This window comes from Oryctolagus cuniculus, chromosome 21 (genome assembly GCF_964237555.1).
Source record: "Oryctolagus cuniculus chromosome 21, mOryCun1.1, whole genome shotgun sequence".
In the NCBI taxonomy this organism is placed as follows: Eukaryota; Metazoa; Chordata; class Mammalia; order Lagomorpha; family Leporidae; genus Oryctolagus; species Oryctolagus cuniculus.
In genome coordinates, this window is record NC_091452.1 from 13,994,533 (window position 1) to 14,012,330 (window position 17,798).

At 49.0% G+C, this 17,798-nt stretch overlaps 1 protein-coding gene across 2 annotated transcripts in view; it reads right to left on the reverse strand.

Annotated features, from left to right (window-relative positions):
• KSR2 (kinase suppressor of ras 2) overlaps positions 1–17,798 on the reverse strand; it is a 435,190-nt gene that overhangs the window by 266,780 nt on the left and 150,612 nt on the right. The window lies entirely within an intron of this gene.

The window sequence follows — 17,798 nt, forward strand, 5'->3', positions numbered from 1 at the left end:
TGCCAAATTCCCTTCCCCAGGAAATTTGCTTCCCCTCCACCCCTACATTTCAAAAACAGAAGTTTGAGGATGAAGAAGCAAAAGAGCCTCATTTCATTATCCAAATTGCCAGCTGCAAAACTGACAGGACTGCGACTTCCCTCTGCCACGGCTTCAGAAGTGTTCCACGGATGGGCGGTATTATATCATCTCTCCCCCTCTCTCTTTTGATCCTCTGTTTAATAAAGTCCCAGGGAAAAAGGTAATTTTTCATTTTAAATAGGGAAGGTGTGGTAGCAAGAGGCCCTGGGGGTTATTAATCGTCACCCTTGGTATCTTGTCATCCGTTTCTGGAAAATCATTTTATTTCAAGTCTTGAGATGGGCGGGGAGAGGGGAATAGGTTTTAAGAAATGAAAGGTCTGAGGATTGATTAAAGGCACTTCAAGGTTTGGGGTTTTCTTTTGACATTCTCTGATAAGGGGCTAGGAGAAATACAAGCGATTCTCGGGGGAAAAAATGATTTTGGAAAGTCTAGGCAAGTGTCTGACTTCTTTGTCCCTTCCCATTAAAACTGTATAAACAGCAAACGTGTGGCTTAGAATTTGTCGGAACTTCTGCGCCAGCTTCAGGACGCATATTTGCTTTAGCCCTTGCAGAGGCAGAGTGGAAGAGAACCAACCATTTTCAGGATCACCACCACTTCTAACATTTGCGAATATTTCAAAGCATTTGTCAGTTGAATCCTCATAACTTTTTGGCAAGATGCAAAACTGTTAGATGCTAGTTGGAAAGATTAGACTGCAGTCAGAGGTAGAATAAAACACAGTTTTCAGGTTAATCCTAATAACTTTAGACATTGGTTAAAAATATTCAACTGGAGTTATGAGTGAAGCAAATAATAATAGCAATTAACAATACATTAACAATAACAGCAATGATTATTACAGGTTGAGGGCCTAGTATCCAAAATGCATGGGAATGGAAATGTTTCTTTCTTTTTTGGATTTTGGAACATCTGGCATACACAATGAGATTTTTTTTAAGATTTCTTTTTTTTTCTTTTAATTTTATTCACAAGGCAGAGTTAAAGAGAGATAGAGACAGAGAGAGATCTTCCATCTGCTAGTTCACTCCCCAAATGGCTGCAATGGCCAGAGCTGGGCTGATCCAAAGCCAGGAGCCAAGAGCCTCCTCCAGGTCCCCCACGTGGGTGCAGGGGCCCAAGGACTTGGGCCATCTTCCACTGCTTTCCAGGCCATTAGCAGAGAGCTGGATGGGAAGCAGAGCAGCTGGGACTCAAACCAGCACCCATATGGGATGCTGGCACTGCAGGCCAGGGGTTTAACCCACTGTGCCACAGTGCCAGCAGCAACAATGAGATTTCTTGGGAATGAGATCCAAGTCTGAACTCGATGCTCTTGTCTCATATACACCCTGTTCACACATTCTGAGTGATTTTATACAACATTTTTAGGGCACCTGAATTTTGGTTTCAACCCATCAGGTGTGGAATTTTACACTTGCAACATCCTGTTTGTGCTCAGGAAGTTTTGAAGTTTGGAGTATTTTGGATTTCAGATTTTTGGATTAGGAATGTTCAACTTGTCTTGCTAATAACAGCATTGCTCGCTGGGCACTTGTGATGTGCCCAATGCAATTCTAAGTATTCAGAAAGCTTCATCTCCAGCTATCTTCACAAGAACCCAAGATGAAAATTCTATTGTCTCCCTGTCAGAATGGGGGAAACAGAGGGTTATGTGAGAGACTGAGATGGCCAAGACACACAGCTAGTAAGTGGTAGTCCAGGGTGTCCAGTCCAGGTCTGCACCCCTGACCATCAAGGCCTTCTCCAGGACCTCCTTCCCCCTCAGGAATGAGATGTCTGATCAAAGCCTTTGAAGGGTTGAGCCACTCAACCCAGGTCAGCACCAGGGACAGCTCCCAACTCTTCAAAAGGCAGCTGCTTAGCCAAGACCTCAGACAGTGGAACCTGAAATCCAGGAAGAATGTTTGAGTTTCTAAATTATAATGCTTGGAGAAAAAAAGGGAACCACATAAGAAAAAATGAAAAACCACTCAATTGCCAATGAAACTCAACACTGGCAAGAATCTCCAAGACCTTATTAAATCAGTTGGCATCCAGCTAAAATCATAGGTCCTTATGGGTATCATTTCCACTCTAGCATGTCCCCAAGTGGAACCAAACACAAAGCTAACCCCTGTCTGTGAGGTCACCTGGGAGGGGGACATTACAGAGGGCAGGGACACAGATGCGATCATGCCTCCCAGTCCTGCTTGCCAAGACATTTGCCATTTTGTTACCAACCAGCAGAACTGGCAGTCACTAACTTTAGGGTAGCTTTTCTGTTCTTACAAAGCTCTTCTTTAAACTGAAACTCATATTAACCATATTAGAGTATGAAACTCAACAGCACTACTGTTAGAGTGTTTTTGCATGACTCCAACCTCTATCAAGCTCCAAAACGTTTCCGTCATGCCACAAAGGAAACCCATGCCCATCCACAGTCATTCCTCAGTCCCCTTCCAGCCCCTGGCAACCACTGACCTGCTTTTCATCTCGATGGACCTGCTTATTCTGCATACTCCCTAGCAATGGAATCCTACAATCCACCTGGTTCCCTCCACTAGGCACAATGCTTCAAGGTCCATCCACACACGCATCAGCCCTTCATTCCTGTTTATAGCTGAATGATACACACAGGGTTCTTTAAAAAAGTTCATGAAAAAATACAATTAAAAGACATGTTCATTTTGGCATTTTGAAATCCATGCATAGCTTTTTCAATAATATGCATTTCAACAAATTTTGGAAGATCCCACCCACATGTGCATGGATTTTAACTAAAAATGTTTGGTCTTAATGTGTAAATTACGCTGCTCTAATAAGTATTTAACACATGAATCAATCCTGGACTACTCATAAGTTAAAGCCACCCTGAAAGATGATACTGTTTGTATAGTCTTTCCCCCTTGATCTGTGGGGAACGTAGCCCAAGGCCCTCAGTAGATGCCTGAAGCCACAGAAGAACAGAATTCTGTCACGAAGCACTTAACACATACTGCGGCTGTAAGGTTTGCAGCGTGAGGTGCGACCACAAAGCTAGCATTTTTTTTTTCCTTCTTGAGGATTTCATGGACAGACTATGCATTCTTACTGTGGTTCTTAGCAACTCCGCATACAGTTTTTTCTTTCCTTATTGAGAACTTTCACCTTTTCAATTAAAGGCAGCACCTGACGGTCTCTTTGGCATATCCAAAATGCCAGCATCACTACTCTTGGGCACTGGGGCCGCTGTTAATTAAAAGAAGGGTTACCTGGACACGAGCGCTGTGATAACTCAATAGCTGATCTGATAACCAAGACAGCTACTAAGTGACGGCCAGGTGGGGAGCTTATGAAGCACCGGATACAGGACAAAGAGATGGTGTGAGACCTCACGCTACTCAGAATGGCATGGAATTGAAAGATCATAGCTTATTCTGAAATCGTCCATTTAATAATTTTGACCTGAGTCACTGAAGTCACGGCATGCGAGAGTGTAGATAATGGACTACTGCCATGCCACCTGTCTGGAATTCAGGCCACAAATTAGAAGGCTAGGTCCTGCCAGGCCCCAACTCCCATGTGCGCCCTGGGCTGCCCTCAATAGAAAAGATCTTGAGAAATGAAGGCCAGGTGACCAGAGGAACAGGACACACAGGAAGATGTCCTTATTGAGACCCCGCCTCCCCTGACTCTACACCCTCCGAGACACAGCTCCCTGGCCCCCACAGAAGGCTGGGCTGCCCACAGGGAGGAGGAGGCGATATGCTGGGGAGGTCCCTCCAGCACAGGCCACTCCACAGACGCTGCAGAACAAAGTGCACACCTGGAGAGGCCACATGAGGGAAGTGTGATCTCTGAGCCTTCCCCCGCCCCTGATTCCAGAACTCTCAGTGGCTCTCTCACGCTGCCCTCCTTGAGTGACAGGTAGAATATTGGTTTTATAATCTCCTGTGTTGGCAAATTCAAGAGAGCTGAGAGCAGCAGCGGACGACTTCGTGAGCTGCAAAGCACCCATTTTTATCTCCAGACAACTGACCTGGGGAGCAGCTTTTCCAAATCCCTTTGTCTTTCCCTTCGTGTGTAGACTCAGTGGGGCCCACATCTGCTCTGATTTCCCTCTCCATGGACAGGGCTTGTCAAGTTTTCATAGCCCGGAGAGCCAGGCAGCAAATTTGTTCAGCTTATTCCTGTGGTCTGAACCCAGAGGAGAGAGACAGTATGGGTCCTTCCAGGAGCAAGGTGTCGAATAAGCAATATCATCCTTCTTACCCCCTCTTCGTGCAGGCCGACCTCCCATGGGCAATGGGGGCTTTCCCAAGGTATCTCGATGTCCTACCTGATGACGTGACACCCTGCCGAGGGACACAGAACCCAGCAGGCTCTGCATTAGTTACATGCTCTGATCCCAGATCCCCCACTTATTAGCTATGTGGCCCAGGGTCAATTGCTTCACCTCCCTGAACTTCAGTTTGTCCAACTCATAAGGGAATAACAAAAGTGTCCATTTTTAAAGTTGCTTAGAGAATTAATGGGAAGGAAGGACCGAGCAGCCAGCCTGCAGCTGTCACCGATTTGCTGCTGGTGGTTAGTAGCAATTCTGTCCCCTTCCCCTGGGAGAACTTACACCTGCATCTTTTGGTTAGACACCTACTTACATACCAAGCACTCCAATTTGAAAACTGACAGCTTCCCCATTCAGCAGGGCTCACATTCACCCCTGGATTATGAAGGTTTAGCATGAAAAACAGTTACACAGTCCACCAATCATTTTATAAGGACTACACGTTGAAATGGTCATATGTTAGAATGGGTTGTAAAATCTGTTGTAAAGACTAATGTCGTTCCTCCAAAGGTTAAACACAGAATTGCCATGTGATCCAGCAATTCTATTCCATATAAGGCCCATGAAATCTTGTGGTCTGGCACAGCCAAGGCAACCACAGGTGGGACTTGAAATTCAATAAATCTATAGCACACTTTTTTTTTTTGACAGGCAGAGTAGACAGTGAAAGAGAGAGAGAGAGAGAGAGAGAGAGAGAGAGAAAGAAAGGTCTTCCTTTTCCATTGGTTCACCCCCCAATGGCCGCTGCAGCCGGCGCACCGCGCTGATCCGAAGCCAGGAGCCAGGTGCTTCTCCTGGTCTCCCATGCTGGTGCAGGGCCCAAGCACTTGGGCCATCCTCCACTGCACTCCCGGGCCACAGCAGAGAGCTGGCCTGGAAGAGGGGCATCCGGAACAGAATCCGGCGCCCTGACCGGGACTAGAACCCAGGGTGCTAGTGCCACAGGCAGAGGATTAGCCTATTGAGCCACAGAGCTGGCCAGCACACTAATTTTTAAGTTGACAATGTTGTATGGCCTGCAAATGATGTTCTAAACATCCAAATGACCCTTGCAAAAAAAAAAAAAATGTTCCCCACCTCAGGGACCAAAAAGAAGTGGCAAGCAGGGACTCAAGCAGCGACTTGTGTCCAACATTCACAGCAGCGCAAAGACGGAAACAGTCCAAGTCCTTCAACATCTGGATGGCCACAACATGTGGTTTAGCCTACAACGGACTATTACTCAAACTGGAAAACGGCGGAAGTTCAGATACATGCTACAGCAGGGATGAACCTCGAAAAATGTGTGCTAGATGAAATAAGCCAGAGAAGAATCAATATTGTATATTTCCCCTTCCATAAGGCACGTGGAACAGGCAAACTGATGAAAACAAAAGGTAAACTGGTAGTCACCAGGGACCCTCACTGGTTAGTGTTTCTGGTTGGTATGGGAGGAGATGAATATGGTGATGATTACACAACATCCTGTATGTAATGCCAATGAAGAGTACATTTAAAAACAATTAATTATAGGGTCAGAGCTGTGGCATAAGTGGGTAAAGCCGCTGCCTGCAGTGCCGCCATCCCATATGGGTGTCGGTTCGAGTCGCGGCTCTTCCACTTCCAACGCAGCTCTCTGCTATGGCCTGGGAAAGCAGTAGAAGATGGCCCAAGTCCTTGGGCAACTGCACCCACATGGAAGACCTGAGGGAAGCTCCTGGCTCCTGGCTTCGGATCAGCACAGCTCCAGCCATTGCGGCCATCTAGGAAGTGAACCAACGGATGGAAGACTTCTCCCTCCCTCCCTCCCTCCCTCCCTCCCTCCCTCTCTCTCTCTGCCTCTGCAACTCTGCCTTTCAAATAAACAAATAAATCTTTAAAAAAAAAGCAGTTAACCATGGTAAATTTTATGTCTATATATACATAATATATAAACGCAATGAAAAATAAAAATATCCTTTTTTAATGTGGTCATTAGAAAGGTGAAAATTGTATACATGGTTCACATGATCTTTCTCTTAGAAAAAATAGCATATTTCCAAAAGTTCATGGCAGGAGTAGGCATTTGGCCTAGTAGCTAAGACACCATTTGGGATCCCTACAGCCCATACTGGAGTGCCTGGGTTGGAGCCCTGGCTGCATGCGCAATGCCAGTTTTCCTGCTAATACATGACCTGGGAGGCAGCAGGTGATGGCTGAAGGGTTTGGGCGGCTGGTTCACATGGGAGAGACCTGGATTAAGTTCCTGGCTCCTGGCTTCCACCTTTGCCCAGCCCCAGCCACTGTGGGTGTTCAGGAATAGGTGAATGTGAGCTCTCTCTGTCTCTCTATCTTTCTATCTCTCTGTCTCTCAAGTAAATAAGAAAAATTCATAGAAAATGGAACTAAAAGACAAGCTTATTTTTGTGCAAAATATTGGGAAATGCAAGCATAATTTTTTTCCATAATATGTGTTTGTATTATGAACTTTTTAAAGAGCCCTCATATGCATGGATTTCAAAAATTTTTGTCCCAAAATAAACGTATATTTTCATTCAACTTTCCACAAACTTTTTGAAGTACTTTACATAATGTCAAGTGCAGATTAGGAAGAGAGGCAGTAAGCCAAGAATCACACCTTAACTGGTCAGTGCACTGGTTAGTTACAAGGTCACCAGGAGCTGCAGGCGCAAGAGGCTTCCTGGAGGAGCTGGGGTCTGCAGGATGAGGAGTTAGAGGGGAAAACAGAAGCAAATGTCCCACCCAGAGCCAGCATGTCCACAGATGTGACCCATGGGAAGAAACACAGGGATGGGGAGGAAGAGTACAGATGATGGACAGCAGGTATGCAGAGGAGAGGAACACTGCAGGCCAAGGTGGGAGTCAGAGATTTACCAGTGGACAGGGCTACCTGGAAGCTCTTGGCACTGGTGACCACGCCCACGGCATGGGCTGGCCTGGCCACGGCTTCAACTAGACCTTGAACTCCCACAGGTCACAGACTGTGTTCTGGGTCCTCCCATCTCCTCACGCCATCTGAGCCCCCAGCACAAAGCTGCTTTAAATAAATCTTTTTCTGAGCTTGACCTAGAGAAGACAAACTCAAGTGGGTGCCACCAGCTACTGTCCCTTCCCTGGCACCCCGACCACTGGAGCCCAAGACCACGCTGACGATGCTTCCAAAGGTTATTTCTCAAAGAAGGGGCTGCTGTGCCCAGAGACAAAGAATAGATGCAAAATTCAAAATATCCCTCCAGGTCCAAACAAGAACTAAACCTTTTAAACTGATAAAAATCATAGACTGAGGTGGAATTAAGCGTGTCCAGATATCTAGCAATACAGATGCAACCCTAGCTACTCATGCTAAAGGGCAATTTGATACTGGGGAGATAAGGCCCCAGAATTGGGTAGTTCCACTGATGCAAAGATTTGAATGAGTCCCCCAAAAGCTCTTGAGCTGGAAACTTAATCATCGGACCCATATGTTGACAATATTTGAAGGTAGAGCCTGGGGCAGGTTATTAGGGTTAGATGAGGTCATAAGGGTGGGGCACTGGTGGCCTTATAAGAAGAAGGGAGACCATGATAACGGCCCTGCCCTGTCTCATCACGGGATGACCTCCACCGCACTACATGCAGCAAGAAGACCCTCCCAGGAAACACAGCGGGAGTCAGTGCCTTGCTCGTGGACATCCCAGCCCTCCGAACTGCAACCCGAAAGCCATGGCAACAGCTGTCCATTCTGCAAATCTTTACTGAGCACTTAATACAGAGCAAGGGCATGCAAGAGGCTAGAAGCCTTGGGGAGTGTTGGGTTGATGGTATCTGGGCCATATCTCCTGTCTTGAAGATAGAATAATGCCTTTCCATATTGCAGTAGGAACTGCTGGATGCCTTACAATGAAGGCCTGGATTCAGCTCTAGGCTCTGGGATTCAGTCTGGACCAGCCCCAGCTATTGAGGGAATTTACAAGGTGAGCCAATAGAAACAAATATATATATATATGAGAGAATCCTCTCCTCTTCCACCTCCCCCTTTCCTCCTCCTTCCCTTCCTTCTTGCCTTCTTTAATTTTTTTAAAGATTTATTTCTTCATTTGAAAGTCAGAGTTACATGGAGAGAAGAGGGGGAGGGTCTTCCATCTTCCCCAATTGGCCGCAATGGCCAGAGCTGTGCTGATCCAAAGCCAGGAGCCAGGAACTTCTTCCGGGTCTCTCATGTGGGGGGAGGGGCCCAAGGACTTGGGCCATCTTCTACTGCTTTCCCAGGGTATACTAGAGAGCTGGATCGGAATTGGAGCAGCCAGGACTGGAACCAGCATCCATACAAGATGCCGGTACTGCAGGCGGCAGCTTTACCCACTACACCACAGCGCCAGCACCCCCTTCTTGCCTTCTTCTTCCTTCCTTCCACACTCAGTACAAGCATCATTCATACCACAAGGTAATGCCAGTGTTCCCAAGCCAATTAATAAGCACTGGGAAGCAATTAATGACCCGTGAAGTCAGATAAATGGTACCCTTTCAGACACCGGCTCCAAATGATATAGATAGATAACTATAAACATAAACAAGTAACTAAATTTTACTGGGTGCCAAGCACTATCCTAAATTCTGTACTTCTATTACCTAACTCAACACTTACGTGGCACTCCAAGGGAGAGACTAATATTTTTCCTATTTTGTAGCTGAAGAGTAAGTAGGATGTAGCCCTAAGCCCAATTCCTTGCTGGAAGAGGGGAGATAAGGCACCCAAGTAAACAGCTTCAGGTAGGTGGGTTAAGCAAGACGCCAAGCAGCAGGGCCCAACAGACAACGTCACAAGATCTAACATTCAAGCCACTGGTGTCCCTGAAGGAAAACAGAAAGGAACTGGTTCAGAAAAAGATACTTAAATATATGATGGCTGAAATTTTCCCAAAATTGGTGAAACACATAGTTTTACAGAATCAAAACTCTCAGTGAACACCAGACAGAATAAACTCAAGGAAAATCATGTTTTGACATATCATAAACAAACATAAATCAAAGATTAAAAATGTCTCAAGGGGCAGGTGTTTGGCCTAGTGGTTAAGATGCTGCTTGGGACACCTGCAGCTCACATCAGAATACCTGGGTTGATTCCCAGCTCTGACTCCTGGTGGGGACCCTGGGAGGCAGCAAAGGGTGGCTTAAGTGGCTGGGTCCCTGCCACCCATGTGGAAGACCTGGGTAAGTTTCCAGCTCCTGGCTTAAGCCTTGTCCAGCCTGAGCTGTTGCAGGCATTTGGGTAGTGAACCAGTGGCTAAGAGCTCTCTCTCCCTCTCTCTTCTTCTCACATAAATAAAACAGAATATTCAATTTAAATGATTCTTTAAAGCAGCCATTAAAAATAATAAGGATGCATTACAAATGAAAGGACAGTAATTTGAGTGATGGCCAATTTCTCATCAGAAATACCAAAGCCTGGGGCTGGTGCTGTGATGCAGTGGGTTAAGCTGCCTGCACTGCCAGCATCCCATATGGGTGCCAGTTCCAGTCTCAGCGGCTCCTCTTCTGATTCTGTTCCCTGCTAATGCACCTGGGAAAGCAGCAGCAGATGTCCCAAATGCCTGAGTTCCTGCACCCACACGGGAGACCCAGATGAAGCTCCTGGATCCTGGCCCAGCCCTGGCTGTTGCGGCTATTTGGGCAGTGAACCAGTGGATGGAAGATCTGTCTCTCCCTCTCTCTCTGTAACTTTGCCTTTCAAATAAATAAACAAAATTGTTTTAAAAAGAAAAGAGCCTTCAAGCCAAAAGTTAGCAGAGCAATATCTTCATAGACATTCTCAAATAAGGAAATCAGAGAATCTACAAGAAAAGCTAAAGGAAATTGTTCAGGTTGAAGAGAAACAAAATGAGAGGAAAACACAGAACTTCTGAATGAAGGAAAAGAAAGGGAAATGGTGAAAATCCAGAAAACAGCTACTGACGAGGTTCTTCTCTTTGGCTCTGTAAAATATGTTAAGACCGGTGGAGGCAAAACAATCAGCATGGGAGAGGGACCACTCCAGTGTGTGCTGGAGCACGGCCCGTGATGACCGGCACAGAACAGCAGGACACTGAGGACTCAGACTGAAGCAGCTTCTCCGTCAGCGCTCTCTCTCCTATGTCTGATAGTCACAAAAGGCTTGCTTCTCCACAGGGCGAGGACTTTCCAGCCACTCAAAGTCTCCCGGCACATGGTTGAACATAACCACAACACGATGCCCAGTATGCAGACCCAGCACCACCTCTGGGTGCCGAGAGACAAATGATCGAGAGGAAGAAACAAGAGAAACAGGTGGGGACCGTGCACGTCCTGCTCTCAGCTCGAACATCAAGCATCCTTCCCCGACCGCCGTGTCTGAGTGCGGCTCCCACCCCATTATTCTCCGTCGCTGCCTCTTCGCTCAGCACCAGGCCGAGCCTTGCAGTGATTTCCCTAACTTGAAGCTGGACGGCTTCACCCACCTCATTCTGACCTCTGGTTCCCACTCCATAAAGTGGCAGGTGGAGAGAGACAGCCCAGGAGGAGTGGGACGCTTAGTGCAGAGGATGCAGGGTGCAAAGTCCTCTCCTGTGACCAGCGGGGACCCAGGTGCATGGTCCGAAGAGGCTCTTGCTCGGACCTCCCGGATTCTAATTCAGTCATATGCTCACCTTCCCCAGACACACCGAGAGGTGCATCCACCCACGCTGTCTCCTCTACCTCGCAGGGCCGCTACCATGCTTCCCTTCATACAGATGACAAAACTGAAACTCGCAGAGGAGACAGGGGCTGGCCAAGGTCACGCAGTAGGAAGAGGCAGGGCTGGGCGTTTGAACCAGACCATTCAAGGCCAGGTTTGGACTTTTTCTGCTCCCTGACCATCTGCCTCTTTCCTCCCCTCCACGCACTGTCCCTCACAAGGGTCAAAGCCAACTTCCTGGGGAACCCCTCTCCTCTGTGCCTGATTTCTCCACAATTAGTTCTGCTCAGTTCCACAGGAGCTACTGGCTGTCGGGTACCTAGAGACCCAGCAGGGAACAAGACAAGGTCCCCTGTCACGGAGTGTGCAGAGCACTGTCCACGCGCAGCATCCAACGTGGGTCAGAGGGGTTTCTGGGAGGAGAAGCTTTTGCTGCGTCGTAGGGGGATGGAGGGATGGGGAAAGGTGAATGGAGGGAGACAGTCCTCCAAGACAGGGCCTGGGCTCACTGTTTGGGCCCGCCGCCCCAGGACCTCACGGTTTCCCAATCCCACATCCTGCAGCTGCCCTCGAGGGAACGCTTTCCTGCCTACCCCACAGCAAGGCCCCCAGCGCTGCTCCTGCACGCACCCCCGAATCCTCCCGCTCTGTCCATCGCCACTGCCAATGCCCTTCCAAGGCACCTCCTCTCGCTCCTGTACAACTGCAGCTGCCAAAAACCTCAACAGCTCCCCAAGACCCAGACCCCAAGTCCTTCCTGCTGCTCCACGTCAGAGCACGGCCTGCATCTCTCCCTCCTCCCTCCTCCCTCCTCCACTCCTCTTCACCCGCCGCCCTGGCCTTCCTCTTTTCCTCCAAACACTCCAACCCACCCTAGGGCTTTGCATGTGCTGCCCCCTATTTGGAAAGCTCCGCCCCTAGGCCCTTGAAAAGCTGGCTCCTTTTTGGGGAGCCTCTGCTGACCCCCCATTACTCCTGATTATATCAAAATGGTATTATCTTCACAGCACTGAGTCATTCTCTGCCATCTTCCAAGTTGCTCCTTTATGGTCTGCCTGCACTAACTGGAACGGACGGCCCACAAGAACAGGAAGTTCCGCAATCTTCTTTCCTGTTCTCCTACCCAGTGCCCAACAGGGCACATAGTAGCCCCTCCAATGCTCACTGAGCGAGGGATGGGTAAGAGCCCCACCCGGCTCAGCGGGGTCCCGAGCACAGACTGAAGGATGAGCTGAAGGATTTCCAGCCAAGGACGTCCATAATCAGGGGTGCTTTCTGCACAGATCACTGCGACTGACTGCTGCAGGAGACGGGAGGGACAGGGTGGGGCGGCGTGACAGCAGGAAGGTCTCTCTGGAGACTGGCGTGGACATCCTGCAGAGAGACAAGGGCGGCCAGGCTAGCCGTGGACAGGGGGAGCAGAGACCAACACCCACTCGAGGGACATCTGTGCAGAACACGGTAATGGACGAGATGTGGAGGGGACCGGAGACAGGAGGCTTCAAAGACGCACACCCCACTGCAGAGCCCAGATCTGCACACAGTGCTGCAGAGGATGCCAACTTTTATTGTGCTAAATCTAGCTAGCACCCTGGTTATTTAAGAGCCAGAAACTTCATTTCCACCTCCCCCATCCACACATCACTCCCAAAAGACAAGGGGCACAGCATTTTATAAATACACGGAGCAGACCAAAGGCGAAGGACCTGCACCCTCTCAATGAGATGTGAGGATGAACAGTGACTGAGACCTGTGGCTCTGGGAGCCAGGGTGTAGCTTAGCAGTTAGGATACCTGAGCCCTACATCTGAGTGCCTGAGTGAGTCCCGGCCCAGGTACCTGATTCCACTTTCCTGCTAATTCACACCCTGAGAGGCAGCAGTGATGGCTCAAGTACTTGGGTCTCTGGATTTCACTCCTGGCTTCTGGCTCCAGCTCTAGCCCAGCCCCAGTCATCGTGGGCATTTGAGGAGTGAACCAGCAGATAAAAACTCTTCCCCTCCCTCCCTTCCTCCCTTTCAACTTCCTCTCCAATTAATTTTTTTTTTTTTTTTTGACACGCAGAGTTAGACAGTGAGAGAGACAGACAGAGAGAAAGGTCTTCCTTTCCATTAGTTCGCCCTCCTGATGGCCACTATGGCTGGTGCACTGTGCTGATCCGAAGGCAGGAGCCAGGTGCTTCTCCTGGTCTCCCATGGGGTGCAGGGCCCAAGCACTTGGGCCATCCTCCACTGCACTCCCGGGCCACAGCAGAGAGCTGGCCTGGAAGAGGAGCAACCGGGACAGAATCTGGCGCCCCAACCGGGACTAGAACCTGGGGTGCCGGTGCCACAGGCGGAGGATTAGCCTAGTGAGCCGCGGTACTGGCCTCCAATTAATTTCTATAATGGAGAAGAATTGAAGCTCTGGAGTCAGACAGGTGCCAGAGTGACCTCATCCATCAAGCAGACATGGGAGGTTCCACCTCCGAGGAGTCTTGCCAGGGTCACATGGGCTCCTACATAGAACAGTCAGTGCTGTGCCAGGCACAGAGTAAGCCCTCAACCCAAGGAGCTATTATTAGGAATCCCTATGCCTTAATTCAAGTCAGCAGCCTCTCCTGAGCCCTCAGCCCTCAGCCCCTGCCCCCAAGCTTGTGCCGGGGCTGACTCACCCCAGTCCCTTTCCAGGTCCCCACCGCTGGCTGGCTGGCTGCAGAGCTGGGGTACGTCACAATGTGATTGATGCACCCAGTCATAAAAATAACCAGCTATTTTGATGTGGGGTGCGTCAGCCCTAAAAATAACCAGTGCCTTAGAAGCAAAGGCGCCAAGGCAAATGCTGGGTTGTATCAGGCACACACATGCACACTCACACATATCCACACATGCGCACACACACACCCACATATGCACACACACCAATAAACTCATATGTGCACACATTTACACACTCACATGTGTGCATGTGCACACACATGCACATACTCACAAATATACATACTCATACATGCACACAAATACATCTACCCACAAATCATATGCATTGCCACACATGCACAGTCACACATGTACAGTCATATGTTCTTTCATATTCACAAAGCATTCACACATATGCACAAAGACATATAATTACATGCAGACACACATGAATATACTCACACATGCACATACTCTCATACACACAACCACTCACACATGCACTGACACATGAACACACACTCACAGGACACACACACACATGCTCACACTCACACATGCACACACACAGTGGTCACTTTGAATAGGATGGGGGAAACACACCCACTTTAACCAATGGGGAGAAAAGCCTTTGTCCCTCTTGTTACTCTCATAGCAAGTCAATGATGGTGACATTTCCCTGGAGGGCTCTGGCCACAGGCAGCCCAGAAGGGAACAGAGTGAGGCGTTCTAACCACAGAATCAGAGCCCGCCAGGGGCTATTAGTGTTCTCCAAGCTACGGTGACTTCCAGCCCCACTGTCTTCCCCATACTCCATCTGCCACAAGAGTTGCCCTACACCTAAGCTGGACTCCTGAGAAGTGCCCCAGACGCACCACCCCGACCTGCATCACAAAGCACACGATGCACCATCCTCCAGCTTGTTGCAAATGGGCCTGGGCTATTCAAGGTGTTTGCTTCTCCCCTGCACTTGGGGTGGGATGTGGGCTCCAGATTTGGAACACCCTGATGCTGGCTACACGATGAATGTAGCCCAGCTTCTCAGTGGAGTCACCTCCCAGGTGATGACACCCTTGCAGATACCCACCAGGCTGCAAACAAGGCCGCCTTTGCACACGGAGCCCAGGATGCCAAGTAGAGCACGCTGGCATGCCGGGAAATCATGCAGGTTCAGAGGAGTAGCTCCGGATCTCCAACAGATAGACAATATGCTGGGGCGGGGAACCCTTGCACATGCCCCTGGCTCCCAGAGACTAACTTGTGCCTCCAGGGTGCAGGGAAGGGGTCACACAGCTGGCAGAAAAACAGGGGGCTGGGAGGGAGCTGAGGTGGGAATCCAAAGCCCACCTTCAAATATTAGCTTTGCCTCTTCCCACTTGGTAATTGCATTGGTAAACAAGGCATGGTGCAAGCCTCAGTCTCCTGTTCTGTAAACTGGGAAAACTGATGCCTACCTAATAAGGTCCTGGCGAGGGCAAAGTAAGATGACACAAGGAATTCACATGCTTGTCTACAGCCAAACAAGCAAACCAACAAAAACAGGAAATGGCACGCCAGCCTAAAGGAAAGACAGACAGGCTGGTGTCATCATCATCACTTAGATAAACCATGAAAAGGGGCCAGCATTTGGTGCATCAGATAGGACATCGCTTGGGATGTCCCTGGGTTCAAGTCCTGGCTCCACTTCCAATTCCAGCTTCCTGCTACTGCACATGCTGGAAGGCAGCAGATGGTGGCTCGAACACATGGGTCCCTGCCACCCAAAGTGGGAGACCTGGACTGAGTTCTGGGGACCTGTTGGCATTTGGAGAGTAAACCAACAGATGTAAGATTTTTCTCTCTCCCTCCCTCCCTTCCTTCCTCCCTCCCCCTTTGTAGCTCTGCCTTTGAAATAAACAAATCTTTAAAAATGGCAAATTGTAGACTATATGAATTTCACCTCAATTTTAAAAGCCAGAATTCTGACATAGGGCTCAGGGCCTTGTAGGGAAAGCATGAGGGCCCTAACCCAGCACCTCTAACTGAACCCCAAATTTGTCCTCTGTCCTTTGGAGCCCCAAGATGGGACCTTCTCGCAGCCTATCTCTGAAGGCTGCACTTGGGCTAAGCTTCCCGTCCCAAAGTGGGGACAGTGAGGAGGATGCGGTTCTGCCTGCCAGGGCCACCCAGATTCTCCCGTCCACACTTCTGCCCAGCAGGGCCCCCTCCAGCTGCAGGCAGATGAAGCCCCAAGGGGAGACTCAAAGAAGTTCCTAAGGAAGAAGAGGACCAGGAAGGAAAAGGAAAGGGGGCTTAAAAACTCAGAGGTATTTAAGCCAAGCGATTGAAAACAGCACTCCAGAGCATCTCTACATGGCCGTGTTCATGGCACCACAACGTCCAGAAGGTAGAAACAACCCAAGTGCCCATCAACAGACTCACAAATAACAAAATGTGGTCTACCTACACCGTGGAATACTGTTCAGCTGCGAAAAGGCACAAAGTCCCGACGCACGCTACACCAACAACGAACCTTGAAAACATGATGCTGAGAGAAGCCAGACATCAAAGGCCCCATGTGTGTGACCCCACCTAGAGGAAACAGAGAGAATACCCACGCTCCTAGAGAGAGGAAGTAGAGCCGTGGTCACAAGGGGCTGGGAGGAGTGGCTGCTTCATGGACACAGGGTTTCCATCTGGGGTCATGAACAAGTTTCGGAGACAGCAGACCTGGTGATGTTGACACTGAGCTGCACACTAGACAATGGGCAAAATGGCAATTTCTCTGTTGTATAAACTTCGCAGAAGATGGGGTTCAGGACCCCCCCCCAGGGATTCCAAAATCTACATGTGCAAGTCCTTTATATAAAATGGATAAAATGGCATCACATGTGCATGTTAGCTACACACATTCTGTATGATGGAAATCATCTCTAGGCTCCTTAAAATACCAAACACACTGTAAATGCTATGTAAACAGCCGTTATACTCTATCATGTAGGGAATGGTGACAAGCAAAAAAGTGCATACGCTCAGTACAGATGCAATTTTTGTTAAATATTTTCTATTGGAGCCGGTGCTGTGGCATAGCTGACTTCCCATATGGGTGCCAGCATCCCATATGGGTGCTGGTTTGAGTCCCAGCTGCTCCAATTCGATCCAGCTCTCTGCTATAGCCTGAGAAAGCAATAGAAGATGGTCCAGCTGGGCCCCTGCACCAGCATGGGAAACCTGGAAGAAGCTCCAGGCTCCTGGCTCTGGATCAGCCCAGCTCTGCTTGTTGCAGCCATTTGAGGAGTGAACCAGCAGATGGAAGATTTCTCTCTCTCCTCTCTCTCTCTCTGCCTCTTTGTAACTCTCTCTCTCTCTCTGCCTCTGCCTCTGCCTCTCTGTAACTCTGCCTGTCAAATAAATAAATAAGTCTTTTAAAAATGTTACAGAATAATTCACTAATTATTCATGTACTTTGTCATCCACATATTGCAAAAAAAAAAAAAATCTGAGCATCAGTTGGTTGAGTCTGCAAATGTAGGGACCAGCTTGCTGTGATGACCAAGCACACTGTCTCTCATCGCCGGCTGGGCAGGTTCTGGGAGAGAACTTGGGGTAGAAGAGGGGTCAGTTCCCATTGCAGCCTCTTCACCTACTATTCTGCTCCCCAAAGCCTGAACACCCCCAAGTCCCAGAGGCCTGGGTGCTTGTTCCCTGGAGAAAAGGAACCTTGGGGTACTGGGGAGGCAGAGCCCACTGATCCCTCTGGGGAGAAAAGCAGGCTCCAACAGGACAGGAAGGGGGTGGGGAGGCCTAGGAATGCAGGAAGCCCCCATGGCCCCAGGGTAGAGGATGCTTTCAGGATCAGGTTTCTCCTCCCTGTGGACACTTGCCCCCAAGGAAAGGGTGACCAAGAAGGTTCTAGAAAGCATGTGGAATGTGTTTGCCAAAAGGGCAGCTCCCTAACCATGGAACCACGGAGCAATGGGCATGTGGGGTGAGCTTCCAACTGCTTCTGGAACAAATGACGAGGAGCAGTGACTTCAGAAAACGCATCTATGACCTTGCAGTCCTGGAGGTCCCAGGTCCACACTGAGGCTTCCCGGGCCAAA